The sequence below is a fragment of the Kryptolebias marmoratus genome, linkage group LG18 (genome assembly GCF_001649575.2).
Source record: "Kryptolebias marmoratus isolate JLee-2015 linkage group LG18, ASM164957v2, whole genome shotgun sequence".
NCBI classification, from domain to species: domain Eukaryota; kingdom Metazoa; phylum Chordata; class Actinopteri; order Cyprinodontiformes; family Rivulidae; genus Kryptolebias; species Kryptolebias marmoratus.
The window spans coordinates 2,286,184-2,302,512 of NC_051447.1; the positions used below are offsets into that span (position 1 = coordinate 2,286,184).

A 16,329-nucleotide genomic window follows, 5' to 3' on the forward strand; every position below is an offset into this window, starting at 1 on the left:
GGGGGGGGGGGGGGGGGTTGTTGGGAATGACACTAGGTGTCTCAGATGACAGAATGTAAGGAGGAAGTCACAGGATCGAGGGGGGTTAAAGTTCTGTTCCATAAGCAGAAATACACACGAACTGCTTACGTCCTTTTTAAAGGAACTTATTCTTCTTTCTTATTGGACACCAGCACTGACAGCCAGTTAATCTTCCTGCTCGGACGGCAGTTTCTCACTGGGACTGTTGGGAAGGAATGATCACTGGGAGTTTTCTAACAAAGCTACAAAAAACGCAGCTTCAGAGCTTGAAACTGAAACGACTGGTTCGAGTTTCTGACAACATAAGAGCGAGGAAAGTTCGAACTGTGGAAGCTGAGACAGATTTTAGGTTTAGTTTGTGTTTAAGGAGGAATTTCTCTGGGCTGAGAGAAGCTGGAGGACAGAAATCCTGAGAGCGTCTCCTAAATGTCTCTGCAGCGTACCGTCCTGAAACATTTCTCTGAAAATATTCACAGAGTCGTATTCTGCCTCCTGCAGGATGTCCAGGTCTGAAAACAACAATATTTGATACCAACTGGTCCAAATCTGCTTTTCTTCGTGTCTGAACTGGAGTCCAGCAGGTTAAACTGAGAGACGTGTCAGACGCTGTTTTTACATTTAAACTCACTGCCTTTGAGTTCAGAATCATTTTAATCTTTTAAAAGAACAAATTCTTAATTGTTTTTGTGCTTCGTTGTTATTTTCTTACTGTTTTATGTTCGGCGAACAGCAGTTGCTTTAAATGTGCTGTACAAATAAATCTGATTTGAGTTGATTAAATAACAAAGATGGGGGCAGGTGGTCCAGAGGAGGCCGAGGTGGACGTGCACACAGACACAGGCTGACTTTCAGCTGCTCACAGAGAAAATTCACCTGTTTCCTTGCAAACAGATGCAGCTCAGTGAGACACAGTGGATGACGACCCAACTGCAGTCCATAAAATCCGACAACACAAACGTGCATGCTGAGGTCGTATCTATGCCTGCATGCATCTCTCGGTCATCATAAAGAGAAGACTGGAACTGATTCTGCAGCTCCACAAACTTAAGGAAGTGATGCAGGTGTAGTTTAGGAAGGAAAACAGGTTAATGAAGCAGAAACTTCATATAAACCTGGAGAGCAGAGAGAGTAAACGCTGTGACTGAGCGGTGAAAAGAAATCCCTAAAAACTGAGAAAAAAAGTACATTTTTCAGCTCTGTTTGCAGCCAACAGCTTCTTCTCGTGTGCACGGCTAGAAAAACTGGATTCCTGCCCGTGCACATTAGCAGCAGAAATCTATACGGTGACATCAGGTCGATGTTGTGACAGAAGTGAATCTCTGCACCGTCTTCTTGTTGAAGCCTGCAGACAGTGACCTGAGTCCTGCTAGCCCTGCTAGTCCTGCATCTGGACCCGGAACTAAACCTCAGAGACGGAGACTGTTCTTCCAAACATTAACTTTCTCCTCCTCCTTCTGCACCATCATGTCAGCTGCAACTATTTAAAAAGGAGTGTGACAGAAACTCTCTCGTTTCCTCACACAGCGATGAGTTTACAGTTGAACCTGCAGAAATAAAGCCTGTTTTATAATAATTCTTTATCATCAGGTTGAGTTTCAGAGCCGGAGCTCCCTGCAGGCGTTAAAATACACCTAAACTAAGGTTTAAAACACCTGCAACTATTTTAAGAGAACATTTGTAATTCAGATTTTTAAAACCTTTTTAAAAAGTGAGAAGACTGCGAGAAGGAAGCTGAGAACCTCTGAGAACGTTTTGAGACATTTTGGAGACTCCTTCATGAAACTGGATTCACTTTTAATTTGTTTACCAAACCAGAGGATCTATCAGTTACATGCAAACTTTAAAGTTTTAAAATCCACATTATCAAGTGACTGTTTTCACATCTTCAATTTTCTGCAAAGATTTAAAAATAAATAAGGATTTATAATAAATCTCATGCAGTTTAACTGAAGGGAGAAGATTGAACCAAACTAACGACAAAAAGAAACCGTTAAAAAGGGATAAATTAATTTTAAAGTTTTTTTCTTCACACACCTGACAGACACGAGGCTGTTCATTCGCAGGATGTCTCTCCTCGGTTGCTTCACGTCTCCTCGTGTTTTTGCAGATGAGCAACTCAAACTGTGTCTCTGCAGGTCTGCCAGGTTTATAAGCCTCATCACCATTAATGCCGTCAGTCTTCTCCAGCCTCTAATTGGCTCCGCACCCCAATTAGCTCTCGCTGTTAGCACCTGCAGCTCCCCCAAACGACGAACAGCGCTGAGTTTAAGTCCTGACAATTAATAATTATTAGTAAGGAATGACGCTGCCAATGTGGGACTTAAGTCTGAGGTGTAACATTTTTGTCGCCGTCGGAAGCAATTCAGGTGTCAAACAGTGTTGAAATATGAGTCATTTAGCAGTGTGAAATATGAATTAAGAAGAAAAGGGTTACTGTTCACACGGTGTAATCATTTCGCCGGTGACAAAACCGCACTTAGTGAGGGATTTGTGAGAGAATACACCGACTGAGTGAGCAATCCTGCAACTGTTTGACTTGTGAACACAGCTGATCCGGCTCTTAAACACACCTTTGGATTTGGTAAAAAACTAAAATATGAGTTCTTATAAAACAAATTCTCACCAGTTGGTGCTTTATTTCAGCTTTAAAGGGCACATGTTATAAAACCTTTCACTTTTTCTGTGATTGGGAGCAAATATTCAGGAGTTTAAAGTCACAACCAACTTAAAAACTCTTCAAAACTCTCACTAACTTTGTTGTTTGTCTGGAGTTTTTTATCCTTGTCCTAAAGTCTTTAAGTTGAATCACTTCTGTTCAGACAAAATCAAAACTCACTGTTTTATCTCTTTTGAACTCTAAAGAGGACATTTCAAAGTTTTTGCTGTTACATTTGCATCATTAATAACAGAAGTGGGTATAAAAGGTGACCGGTAGCTGAAAGCTTCTTTTTGTTTGCAGAGAGTCTGGGTACGAAGTGACCAAAGGGACAACTTGACCCGGAGCTGCTGCTGATCCTAACAGACAACAACCATGATAAAAAATAAACACATCAGTTCTGTGATTTTATATATCAGGAAAAGAAATAATTTGAATGAACCGTCATGTGACCTCCTCAGTCTCTCCCATCGTTCTGCAGTAAAATCACTGGAAACAGACTCAGAACACGTCTGAGCAGCTTCTCAGTTCAACTTCTTCATTTTTATAACTACATCACTTTCAGTTGTTTTGTGTGCACGGCAACAGGCCCTGAAGAGAGTTCTCCAGAGAGTTCTGGTTCTGGTTCTGGATCTGGTTCTGGGTCTCCTACTGGTGCCCAGAAGACCTCCAGAGGGAGGCATCTCAATGTGACGCCTGAACCACCTCAGCTGGCTCCTTTCGATGAGGAGAAGCAGCTCTGGGTCCAATCAAAAGCCCACAGGTTTCCATCTGTTCCTGTTTGTGCTGTCATTATATCCTCATCCAATGTTGGGACACTTTAACTTGGAACAGATGAGGTTGGAAGGTTCTCCTGTGGTTCTTCAATGTTCGTGTATTTTATAAGCTACGTTAAACTCAGTGGCCCACCCACTTTCAGTCAGATCCAGGATCTCATTCTGGAGGCTGGAGCGTAAACAAACCAGGGAATCCAGAACTTTGGCTTTCAGCCTCATTACTGCAGACGAAGCTGTGATCCACTGATCCATCTCCTGCTCCATCCTACCCTCACTCAGGACACCTGAACTCTACTTGAGGCCGAGACTGACCTGGAGACAGTGTTCTTCCTTTCTCCCGTTCAGAGCCATGGCCTTGGACTTAATGGAGCTGACTCTGATCCCAGCTGCTTCACGCTCGGCTCACTGAAGGTCACGGTTTAAAGATCTCCACGTGAGCCCACCACCTGCGGGGAGAGAAGTCAAGTTTGGCTGCAGTGTGAGGCAAAGGTGAGGCTTACTGTTTCCTGGCATTACAAACCGGCTCAGGTATTTAAAATAACATTAAAGCATTAAAAGTTTAAGGTTTTTATGATACACTGTCATTCTATAAACTATTTATTGATGGAAGGCGTACTTTTATCACATCTCTGTCCAGGACAGGATGCTGTGCTAATTCAAGAGGATTTAAAATTCCTAAATATCTGCTCCTCAGTGGGAGAGCAGCAGACCGAGGGTCATGGGATGGTATGTTAATCTGTCTTTATGTCTGCACTGTTTTTCCTCTCCGCTGAACCGACCCTGACCTTTTTAACCTTTGGCCCAGCTGGGCTGAAAGTCAGCTAGAGATGATGCATTTTCTGGGACTGTGCTGGAATTTGATAAAGAAGCAGCTAAAACTAAGCTGTTAAAGTTAAAACAAGCAGAACAAAAGCTAAAATGAGCACAGCAAAGGCTAAAAGTGGCAGAATAGTAGCTAAACTCTAGCTAATAGAAGCTCAAGATTTAAAGTAACAAAATGGTACCTAAAAGCTAAAAAACAGTAGCTAAAAGCTAAACATAGCATAAGAAGGCAAAATTAAAGCAAGCAAACAGAATCAGATTTCAAAGAGAGCAATGTTTCTGAAGGAATTACAGTTTTGAAAAGTATAAAAGTTATGTGGACATTAAATTATATCATGTTGTGGCTGATTGCAAACATTTAATGTTTGTGGATAAAAACAGAACTGTGACTACCTGCAAAAAGGAACATTTTGACCATCATATCTTAAATTCTTTATAATTTGACCTCTGAGCTGGGGAATAAAGCAGAAACTGGTCATGAAGCCTAACGGGTTCGGTTATTCCTGCACGCCTTAATCATGGACGCTTCCTGGAAGCTGATTGGCTGGTGGGTCTGAAAATGCATGAATTACTCCCATGTAGATATAAACACCTTGTTTTAATTTAACTTCCACAAATACTCCAGATTTTCTGTACTCTGTGAACAAATGACCTGCAGAAGTAGATAAACCACAGAAGGCAGTTCTTGAGTCCACCAATATTTAAAATATATCAGTCCTAGCACAGCATTCCCAATCAAACTGAACATTTGGATTTAAAATAATTAGGAAAACAACCGACTCAGCATTCTCACATCTATTGATGAGTAAAATCTGCCCATTGTGGCTGATTGTGTTTACAGCTCCACTTTAAGTTGATCCCACTGCTTCACAGGAATTAAAGCCTCGTCTTTAAAAAGTCACGGTGTGTGCAGTGGACAAGTCGATTTTATTTTTAAAAGATCAAATTTAGTCGTGGTCTGTGGTAGTTTCAGTCCTCAGACGTGTGGAGAACAGGACCGTGTGTGTGCAGGCGGGAGTAATGCTCTGATGCACCAACAAACAGACGAGTTTACAGATTGACTTCAAGCCTGAGGGATCACAGAGTGTTTGTTTGTGTAACCACACACACACTCACTTCCTCTTCTTCCTCCATTTCATCTCTCCGTTCTCTTCCTCCCCTCCCCCACGGCGTTGCGTGCTAGCTGCTCTCCTCTCCGTCCGGCCTGCTGCTCTGACGCTAACACACTGTGACACGTTACACAGAAATTACTTTATGGAATCAATATTAAATCCACAGCCTTGGACACTGAGGTCCAAACACACATCCTGACCCGAGCAGTGTGTGTGTGCGTGTTTTTACACCTCATTAGGACCACTGGTCGTAAAAGGACACAGCTTGTGAGGACCAGTGATCCTTACTGGTACCGGAGTCTGGTACCGATGGGACAGAACATCAAATCTAAGGTTCTGGTTCGGGTTCAGACCAAAGATTGGACCTGAGGTCGGTCTGAATGATAATAAACAACATGATAAATGTTCAAACAGACCTAAAACTTCAGCTCATTTCAAGCTTAGAATAAACATCCATTCACTTTTTGTAAAAAACAAATAAAAACAACATTTATTTATTTAAACATTTAAGAAATGACCGTAAAAGTAAAGACAATTAAAGAACTATATTTATAAATAAAAACAAATATATTAAACACATTAAAGTGTTTCACATTTTAAAAAAAGCATGTCTGTTGTGGAGGTGAGTGTTTTGTGGAAATGTGTGTGTGTGTGTGTGTGTGTGTGTGTGTGTGTGTGTGTGTGTGTCCTGGGGGGGAATTAGAGCAGAGCCAGTCATGTTTGATAGCAAGGTCTCGACATCGATAAAAACACTAAAACGTCACGCAAACTTTAGCCTTGAAAAACAGGAAACGTCAAGACAGAAAGAAACGAAGAAGAGTTTACAATAAAAATATATAATAAACTGAATAAAAAAAATAAAAAAAAAAGATAATTGAAAACAAAAAATAAAAAAATCAGTTTTAAAAGTTTGTTATAAAAAGAATGAAGCAAAAAATAAAATTTATAAAAACAGGCAGAAAGCAACACAAATAAATAAATGAAGACTGAATTAAAGAAATGACATTTTCTGTGAAATGCATCATAAATGCTGAAATATGCTGAAGATAAAACTGAGTGGTTAAAGCTAAAACAAGCAAAGCACTAGCTAAAAGCTAAAAGGAACCAAATGTTAGCCTAAAGATCAAAAGAGCAAAAAGTATCAGCAGCCAAACAGCCGGAGATCGTTTCTGAAGGAACTGAGAAGATCTCCAAGTGTTTCTATGGCTGTAAAAAATAAAAGTCACTGCACCCATCTCCTAAACGAGCTGAATGTTTTGGATATTTAAAGGGTTAAAATAGCAGAAAAAGCGAATTATTTAATTGTAAAAACCTACAGAAAAATAAAAAAACAACAGGCTGCCTCAATCAGAACCAGGTTAAAGGTGAAGGAGACATTTACAGATTGTCACAAAGAAGGAAATAATAAGATGAAAAGAGAAGAAATAAATGATAATATTCTGTTTTATTAAATAAATTACCAGTCAAAGTCCTTCACACTGACAGTCTGTTTCTTTACCTTCGTTTGTCAGAAGATTTGTTCTGATCCTGAGCATCAAAACATTTCTGTTCCAGCACAATAAGGGACACAGTTTCATCAAAAAGAAAACATATAAATACACATTAAGACCCCAGAAAGTCCTGATCCCAACCCAGACTGTCCATCACCCCCGACCCCAGAATTCACTTCCTGTTTACCTGCAGAAACCGTTCTGCTTTTAACGACCTGCAGATTAAACCCGATCAGGCGGACGAGTTTTCTCATAATATTTGCTGGAAGTCAGATTCTGAAGCACGGAGTCAGAGACTGTTTGGTGTTTTTCTGCAAAGTGTGTTTTATTGTTTGTACACAAACTCCGGTTCCTCCCACGTGGGCCGCTCACACTCGAGTGTGAAGCGAGTGATTTCAACAGCAGTGGCCTTCGTGCACCATCAACACACCATCAGCACTCCGAGCAGGTTTGTTTTGTGTGTGTGTGTCTCAGTGAGTCACAGCTCGAGTCTGATGTTTGCACCGACAGGCTAAGAACAACAACAATAACAAACACAGTATGACACACATTTTCCTGGCTGTGAAATTTGTTTTTGCAACTTGAATCTAAATAAGTTCATTCAGACTTTCTGTGGTAGACCTTTGGCTATAATTACCTGCAGGTAACCATGGCGACACTTCTGATGCTGCAGCTCCACGGAGGCTTGGTTTGGACAGAAACATCCCATCAGCTCTGCAGCTCTGCAGCTTCAGGACGATCAGGAGGAAGTTAGCTTCTGTTTGATACCACACATCGAGAGGAAGTGCAAACTCATCAAGTTGTTTCCAGATTTTAGGAAAACTGGGTTAGTTGGTCACAGATGCTTCAGTCTTTGTGTTACTGTGTTTGTTAATGTTTGTCAAAACAGACAAACTTTGTGTTTTCAGGGAATAAAATGAAATATAATATAAAACCAGCACTTCCTGCCTCCTTTCATGTCTCATGTGATCAGTTAGCTCTCTGATTAAGTGTTGCTGCTGACTCTCAGCTACTACCACACAACATTAGCTGTGGTGGCCATCTTGAATCGGGCTGACTCTCAATCATTAGTTGTTGATATTTTCTGAGAGTTTTATTAAAATTTGTTAAAAGTGCAGTTTCACACATAAATTACTTTTTATGAGAAGGGGCGTGGCTATGTGTGGGCGTGGCATGTCCTGGGCCCACCTACTTTTTTGGCTCGGCCCGCCCAGTTAAATTCCTTACTTTTTCTTATAAAGATAAATAAAGACAGAAGGTTCTAGGCTTCCAGTTAAACAACTTTACTAAATAATTTAAACACTACTTTAGAGTTCAGTCTTTAAACTGGCTGAACGTTTTATAGGTTTAATATATTTGGTTCTGCTGGTTGTTTGTTGAGGTGTCCTTACAGTGAGGCTCAGGATCCAAACATTTTACAGGATACAGAGTTAAAATTCATTGATGATTTACAAGAAAAATACTCAAGATTTCATCATCTTGTTTTTTTACTTCTGATTTGTGAGATAGCTGTAAAATATAATTTCTGGTCTGACCAAAGCTTCATTTCCCTGAAAACATTCAGGACTTTTTTCTGAACAAACTAATAAACTTTTAGTTCATGTTTTAAAGAACTAATAAACAAATATCAGAACATGCTTTCCAACCACAGTAAAATCCAGCATCCATGTAAAAACAGTAACAAACTCAACATTTTGACTCAATAAAAGTTTTTAATAGTTTCATTAAAATGAAATGACAAATATTTAAACTAACCACTGAATAAGGCAGAACATTCGTTAAACATCTGATGACATTTTTATTACAATATCTTAAAAAACCCTAAAGAAATAAAGTCGTGTTTTCTGAGTTGTTCAGAATAAATTCAAGGATGATAATTAATCCAAAATCTTGGATTTTAATTTGCTTTTGTTTTTTTAAGTTAAGACAAAAGATCCTGTTGATGTTTTTGTTTTGAAATAAGCCTTATTTTATTATAACGGTTAGAAGTTTATTTTGCTGTTGTTTTGTGGGTCAGAAACTTAGTTTGTTGTAGGTCAAACATAAAATAAAAACAGTTTTTATTTACTTTATAAGTTGTGCTAAATTTGGTGGCAGCTGTCAGTCACCTGAACTCCGCCAGCATTAAAATAAGTCCTCCTGATAACCATCATTATTTAAATAAAAAGATTATAAAAGTAACTCAGGTTCATGTTAGTTTTGGTCTAATTTTTAAAGAACCACTGCAGAGGAGCTCAGCGGCCACATGTGGCCCAGGAGCCACAGTTTGAAGACCCCAGGTTCAGAAACGTCGCCTTAAAAAGCCGACGAGCCCGAGAGTTCTGTACCCCGTACAAAATACAGAAAGTTTTACATTTTTGTCAAACACACATACACACCGCCACGCAAAGACACACACCCACCAACACACACACGGAAACACACACTGCTGAAAAGAGACAGCAGCCATTGAAACCCTGACACTGCGGCGCCAAAAGAGACTAAATGTTTTTTCTCTCCCACTGAGGCATTATTTCATTTATACCAATCACACACGCACACACACACCCGCACACACACACACACACACACAATCGTTAATGACACAGAGGTCTGAGCTGAGAGCTGAAGAGCGGCAGACAGCTCGTTAAGATTGTCATCACGCTGAGGCCTGAACCTTGTTAGTGCAACACACACACACCCACACACTCACACACACACACACACACACACACTATTATAAAACACACCCAGAGTGTTTTTTCAGACATGCTGGGTTTGGGTCCTGGGCTTTGTTACTCAGACTGAATAGAGGACCCTGAGAGGCCCGAGTGTGTGTGTGTGTGTGTGTGTGTTAGGTTTGTGTGTGTGTGTGTGTGTGTGTTAGGTTTGTGTGTGTGTGTGTGTGTGTGTTAGGTTTGTGTGTGTGTGTGTGGGTGTGTGTGTTCACTGTAAACATAAAGATCAGATTTTGATGTGGAAAAACACCTTCATTCAGATTTATTTCACACAAATGTTTTGGTGACAAAAGTATTTTATTTGAATATTTAAAGAGTCTCAGTTTGTTGAATTCTTTCAGGAAAATAAAAAAATAAAACAAACAACAAAAAATAAAACATTTTTTTTAAAACGGGACAAATTCTACAAAGATAAACGGAATAAATTTTAATTCTGGCCACACAAAAGAGAAAGCATTTTTATTTCTTTATCTTCTGCTGTTAACAGAAAAACAGATTTTATGAGTTTTCACTCCTGGTTGAATAAAAGCCAAATCAAATAAAATACAACAATTAAAAAATAAAAATAAAATAAAGTTTATTTGTTTTTTTATAATTCTGTTTACAAATGTTTTTTCTGTAATTAAATCATTTTTATTTGCGTACTTAAGGTTCAAGGTTTGCTGTTTTACATATATTTATTTATTTTTATTCTTTATAATTTAAACCTTTAATTTGTTATCATTTTGATAGTTATATATTATATTTTATTATATTGAGGACAGTAAATTTAACAAATTATTTATTTTACATTTAATCTGTTCATGTTTGGTGCATTTGAATCATTTTGAAAAAAATTTTGTCCTCATATTTTTTATAATTTAAATGCTGTTTTTAGAAGGTAAATAAAGAGAAAAATAAAATAATAAATATCAACAAACAAATAACTGGGTCACAAAGTGTGTACACAAGCTGAAAAGTTTGTATCTAATTAATTAATGAGGAATTTTTTATTTAAGGTGTTTTTGCTAAAAAAATATTTGCTAGAGTTTTTAAAAATTTTACATTTGCACAAAAATATTTTAACTTTTAGACGGCAGGAAAAAATCTTTTTTTAAACCTTATAAATAATTTATTTAAACAGCTGATTTGTTATAAATAAAAAGGTTAAATTAAATTGGAAACATGATTTATTTTTCTTTATATTTAATGTACATTTAAATTCTTTTTTTGTTCTAAAAATAAAAAAAGAATTAAATAAAAAACACTTAATTTGTCCAGAAAACTTTGTTTTTATTAAAAATAAAAACCATAACAATTGTTTAACACATTTAACTGCTTTGAGTAAAATATATTTCTCATTTTGTATTAAATTGATTGTATTTTTACTTTGTAAAATAGAATAAAATAGATTTTAAGGTGAGTTTGGCTTGGACTGCACAACGGCTGATCCATAACATTTAAATCATAAATTACTGAAGTGATTCATTGATCATCGGAAATAAAATGAATTCATCGGCTTCATTGTGTTTCCCTCCATCTTTCAGCAAGGTCTCACACACACACACACACACACACACACACACACACAAAGAGCCTCTCTCTAATTGGATTGAGACATCAGGAGGTGTCAATCAAACATCTTTATAAACCGACAATCTCTTCAAAAAGCCATTATGTACACCAACGGCCCCTGGGGGCCGCAGCACACACCCATACACACAGAGGGACACACACACACACACACACACACACACCAACGTGGTGAGAAAGGGAAGGAAGGTAATAATTAGTTGTTGGTGGTTTGATGGATCTCTTGACACCTCAAGGCCTCAAGAAAATATTCTCACAGCTCTCGGCCTCATGTAACCGCATCTGTGTGTGTGTGTGTGTGTGTGTGTGTGAGAGAGAAACTCTGTCCCGTCTCACAATCCAGAACCCTCGAGGCAAAGAAAAGAGTAACGGTTGGTTTCCTCCTCTGCTGGAAGTTTGAAACCAGCGGCTCCGACCCACAAACTGTCGGCTTGTTGTCAACTCTGACCGGGTCAGAACCAGCTGGAAACACAGATGTGTTCATTTAAACCAGAGGATCCTGAGAACTCTGGTTTTGGTTCTGATCGGACTCCGGATCAGTTTTACTGCGAGGATCTTTCTGATCCACGTAAGACCCGGAGTTTCCCTTCAGTCGCTGCCATGAGGCAGATTTAAAATAAAACCTTTCCTCTTCTTCATTATTAGAAGCTTTTTACAACAAAGAACAACATAATTTACTTTTCATTCAGACTTTGTTTTAATCCAACAATAACTGGACCAGCACCCCTAAAGGATGAGCAGATCAGTTCATGTCAAATGTTTTTGTCTCACAGAAATCTTCAGTAAAACTGTAAAAACCCACATCTGAACAGATCTGACCCAAAGTTTGTGTCTCAGTAACAAACTGTAAAATCCTGACTCATTTATAATAAAACTAAAAGCTTCACAGAAAGAAACCTCCAACAGTTCGTGAGGAGAGGACAGAATCAAACATTTATCTGATGATGTTTGTTCAAAATAACTAATTAATTCTCTCGTTATCTTCACTTAACGAGGTGATATATTTATGCGTTTTAAATCTGGAAAGGCTCATTTGATGGAAGAACCATCACTGAAGAACCGTAAAGGTTCCTGACACAGAAACTGGGTTTATCTTTAGACAACAAGCTTTATTTTCTCAAAAACACAAATCAGTTTAATATAAAACTCACATTAAGTCAATCAGAGCGAGTTTGTCTGTCCTCAGCTTTAAATAATTGAGTTTTTGTGTTCTGAGCTGTAAAGTTTTACTCATATCTGCTGGTGTTACTCCATGTGTGACGGTTTTATAAAAACTATATTTTCTGCTGAAAACGTATAAAACTGAGTTATTAAACCTAAAACAAGCAGAACAGCAGCTTAAAACAATTAAACTGTTGGTAAAAGGAGCTAAACAAAGGCTAACGCTAACATAAACAACATGCTAAACTTAGCAGAGCAGTAGCTAAAAGCTAACAGCAGCTAAGTTTGATTATTTGTCATGTGTCAGAGATGACTGTCAGCTACTACCAGCCTGGTTCAGACACGGAGTTACAGACGGTTTCACAGAACAGAGCTGGGCTGATGGACGCAGATAAATTTAGCATCATTTTATAAAGTAATGTAAATATTTTAAAGCTCTCTGTTTCTCCTGCTTCCTGCGGAGTTCGCCGTGGCGTCGGCGTGTTTGAGGAGATCCTGTGAGACACAGAAACACGCCGGCAGCTGTGATTTGAGCTGCCATGTTTAACCTCAACACGCTGAGCGTCGCTCGTGACGGGACTCAGATTTATCAGACAGGAAACACACCCAGAGGACAGCTACAGGTCCATTCATTCTGCCAGGAACGACGGGCAATCATGTAACTCTGTAATCACTGAATTCAAGATGGCTGCCTCAAATACAAAGAAACAGAAGTCAGTTTAACAGATGCTGTGGTAGTAGCTGAGAGTCATCTCCAACTCCCTCTCTGAGCGCCGGTGGGCAATATGCATTCCTCCGAGGAACGCTCGTTTGTCTTCATCGTGCTGCAGTACCTCTGCCCCGCCTGAGTGTGGCGCTGTTACACTGAAAACACCAAAAACAGGAAACTGGAAACACAGGAGAGTAAAGACGAGGACGGAGGATTCAGGGACAAATCCTGAGTCCTTTTTATGGACGGACGACAAAGAGGACGTTCTGCTCTGAGTCACATAAAAGACACATGTGTCCAAATCTGAGGACATGATGGGACACTGATATGCAGATATTAGTCCAAAGGTCCAGGAGGACTTCTATCTGTTCTTTTTCTGCAGTCTTGTTGTTGGCGGGTCAACACAAACAAGCATTAATCTGGGGTCACAGGTGAGGTCAGAGGTCAGTTTATGACATCACCTGTTTCATACGGTTGAGTTCAGGCTCTCTCTCTCTCTCTCTCTCTCTCTCTCTCTCTCTCTCTCTCTCTCTCTCTCTCTCTCTCAGGGTTCCTAAAACACAGTTTCTGTGTGAACATGAGGCTGAAGCAGGAGAAAAACTTTCTGTCCCAGTCTGAACGGGGCTTAAATGCAAAACCGGAGTTTCAAAATAAAGCACCTGCTGTGGGCGTCCAGTCAGAAACATGCTGCTCTGGAACCACATCAGTCCTCCAGGTTTGTCAGATGTTAGGGTGAGAAGAAGAAGAAGAAGAAGAGGAAGGCTTCTTCTTCTCTCATCCATCAGAGGTTTAACTTCTCTGCCTGAAACAAACTCTGACATTTTGGATCAGGGCTGATATGTCATCATACGTGCACGTGCAGCTCTGACTTGTGCATGTATTATTTATATACTGTAAATGTGTGTGTGTGTGTTGTAGGGGCCACCTGCTGTGTGTATGCCTGTTCAGCTGCTCTCCCACTGAGTCTGCAGCCAAATAATACTTCATTAAAATGGCAATAAATACTCCCAAAAATCACTCAAACTCCAGAAGAGAAAGAAACTTAATTAAAATACCAATAAGCAATTAAGTTAATTTCATCACCCAACAGATAACCATCAAAATACCAGGCAGGAGCCAACTTCATTCAAAAACACCCAATCAGACAGGGTGAAAGGAGCGAGTGTTGTTTGAGCAACATCCCTCTGAAAGCCTGCCTGCGTGTGTGTGTGTGTGTGTGTGATTTAAATGGTAATAACCCGCGCCCTGCTCTGGAAGTTGCTCTGCCAAATGAGATCCGCTTCACGTTCATCTCTCACAGCTGGACTTTTGTGTCTGTCGATCGTCTCTCTTTCTGTCTTTTTTTGTCTGTTTTAAACTCCGCTCCGCTAATCTGAGCTGAACAACTGTGGAGGAAACTAAAAAACTAAATCAGGGTGAATCTGTAGATCTGAATGGGTTCACAGAGGCTGCTGAAGACGTCAGTATTCATGGGTTTTTATGAAAAGACTCATTTCGCTGGAAGTCTGGGGCTTTTCTGTAAATATGTGAGAAGAATCACAGGAACGGACTTAAAGAGACAAAACTTCCCGTTTATTAGGATTTAACTTTAAAAAGGAAACAGAGCTGGATGCTGGGCCGAAGCTTTAAAGGGACAGTTCAGATCTTCTGACCAGGAAATTTAAGAACAACTCGTGAAAGAATAGTTTCTGTGAAACAGGAGTTCTTCAAGCTAAAAGGAGCAAAACAGAGGCTAGCAAGAAGCTAAAGGCTAGCTAAAAGGTAAACAGCAAAAAACTAGCTAAAACAGAAGCAGGGATGAGACAAAAACAGAATCTTGATGTATTTTAATAGAGAAAATATTGTAAATAAAGTTAAATATTTTAAGAAAACTTAAGCTAAAACCTAAAATTACTGAACTTAAAAGTCTCCGTTCCTTTTTAATAAAACTAAAGTCTAAACTTTCCGAGCAGCCATGTCTGGATAAGCTGAACGTTTTAATAAAAGCAACGGTTCAAAGTGTGCAGAGATAATTCGACACGTGTAGAAGAGTAACACCTAAAAGCAGCTGACTCAGCGTTCTTCAGGTGTTTTTATGACTGATTCGTGTTTTAAACAGCCTGAAGAGGAACGAATCTGCAGAGCTTCTATGAACGGAGGACGACAGTAAACCTGCTTCCTGTTGTCTGTCCGCTGGTTGTTTCATGATGTCGGTGAGAAACGTGAAAAGGAAAACCCTCAGACACGAGGCTTTGCAGTTCTTCAGCGTTTCTGTCATCATCTTGATTTCATCTGTATTCATGAAGCTCAGCAGTGCCCTCACCTGTGATGTGTGCTGAAAAGTGCTGATTGCTTCCAGTCAGAAACGGAAAATCACCGAGAGCTTCAGGTTTCTCCTTCCAGGAGCTCCGAACGCAGCCCAACCACTCAATTTGGTTCAGGGAGGACTGAAGCAAACAGGAAGCAGATTGAAAAACAAATGACGATCGTTAGAACGGCAGTATTACAACTAATAGCTATTTTAAGTCTATGAAACTTGTGTTTCGTGGAAATGCAAACTGCAGCAGGTTAATTTGACGGAAGGCTGCAGGGAGGAACAAAAAAAGAAAAGATGGCAGCGAGCCATATGCAAACTGTTGAGAAATATTCTTATTGAAACAAACACAGGTCTTTTTATTGACCCTGGAACCAGAGGAGCATTGAAAGTGTGAGGAAATAACGAGGAACTGAGTCATTTCATTTGACTTCATGAAGGAAGAGAGAGAAACAGTCAGACAATCTCAGCTCACCAACACGGGCCGTTAATCAGGTCCCCACACTCTGCGCCCGGGGGAGGGCGGGGGCGCCGCCAGGCAGCTCATCGGAGGTGGCAGAAGATAATGAAGCTCGGCCGTCTCCAGTGTTTGCAGCATGGGCCAACAGGTGGAGCCCACACTTTGTGCAGCAGGGTCGCCCCACAGCTTCCTGATGGGAACAAAAGTAAAAAAAACCACGGGAGGTCGAGTCCAGAACGGCACAAAGTTCCAGAAAATTAACATTTTCTGCCGAACCGAAGCCTGAAGGCTGCTGCAGACGAGAAGCTGAAATGAACACAACCATAATTAAAGGCTGAACGTCAGCTGAAAGCTGAAAGCTGAAAGGAATTAAATTAAAGATGATAATTAAAGATGTCTGTCTTAGCTTTCAGCTACTGCTGTCTGTCTTAGCTTTCAGCTACTGCTGTCTGTTTCAGCTTTCAGCTACTGCTGTCTGTCTTAGCTTTTAGCTACTGCTGTCTGTCTTAGCTTTTAGCTACTGCTGTCTGTTTTAGCTTT

The 16,329-nt window shown here is 39.7% G+C and overlaps 1 protein-coding gene and 1 long non-coding RNA gene across 3 annotated transcripts in view; one reads left to right on the forward strand and one right to left on the reverse strand.

Annotated features, from left to right (window-relative positions):
• szt2 (SZT2 subunit of KICSTOR complex) overlaps positions 1 to 16,329 on the forward strand; it is a 321,741-nt gene that overhangs the window by 115,489 nt on the left and 189,923 nt on the right. The window lies entirely within an intron of this gene.
• Positions 5,230 to 16,329, reverse strand: part of LOC112451378 — a 23,942-nt gene continuing 12,842 nt past the window's right edge. The window contains exons 2-5 of one of the 2 annotated variants that reach the window (XR_003040197.2): positions 15,805 to 15,979; positions 15,339 to 15,462; positions 7,515 to 7,634; positions 5,230 to 5,501 (exon numbers count right to left, since the gene is read on the reverse strand). This is a non-coding gene — a long non-coding RNA (uncharacterized LOC112451378). Of the gene's footprint in view, positions 5,502 to 7,252; positions 7,389 to 7,514; positions 7,635 to 15,338; positions 15,463 to 15,804; positions 15,980 to 16,329 lie in introns of those variants that run through there. The other variant, XR_003040198.2, reaches the window with a different exon arrangement.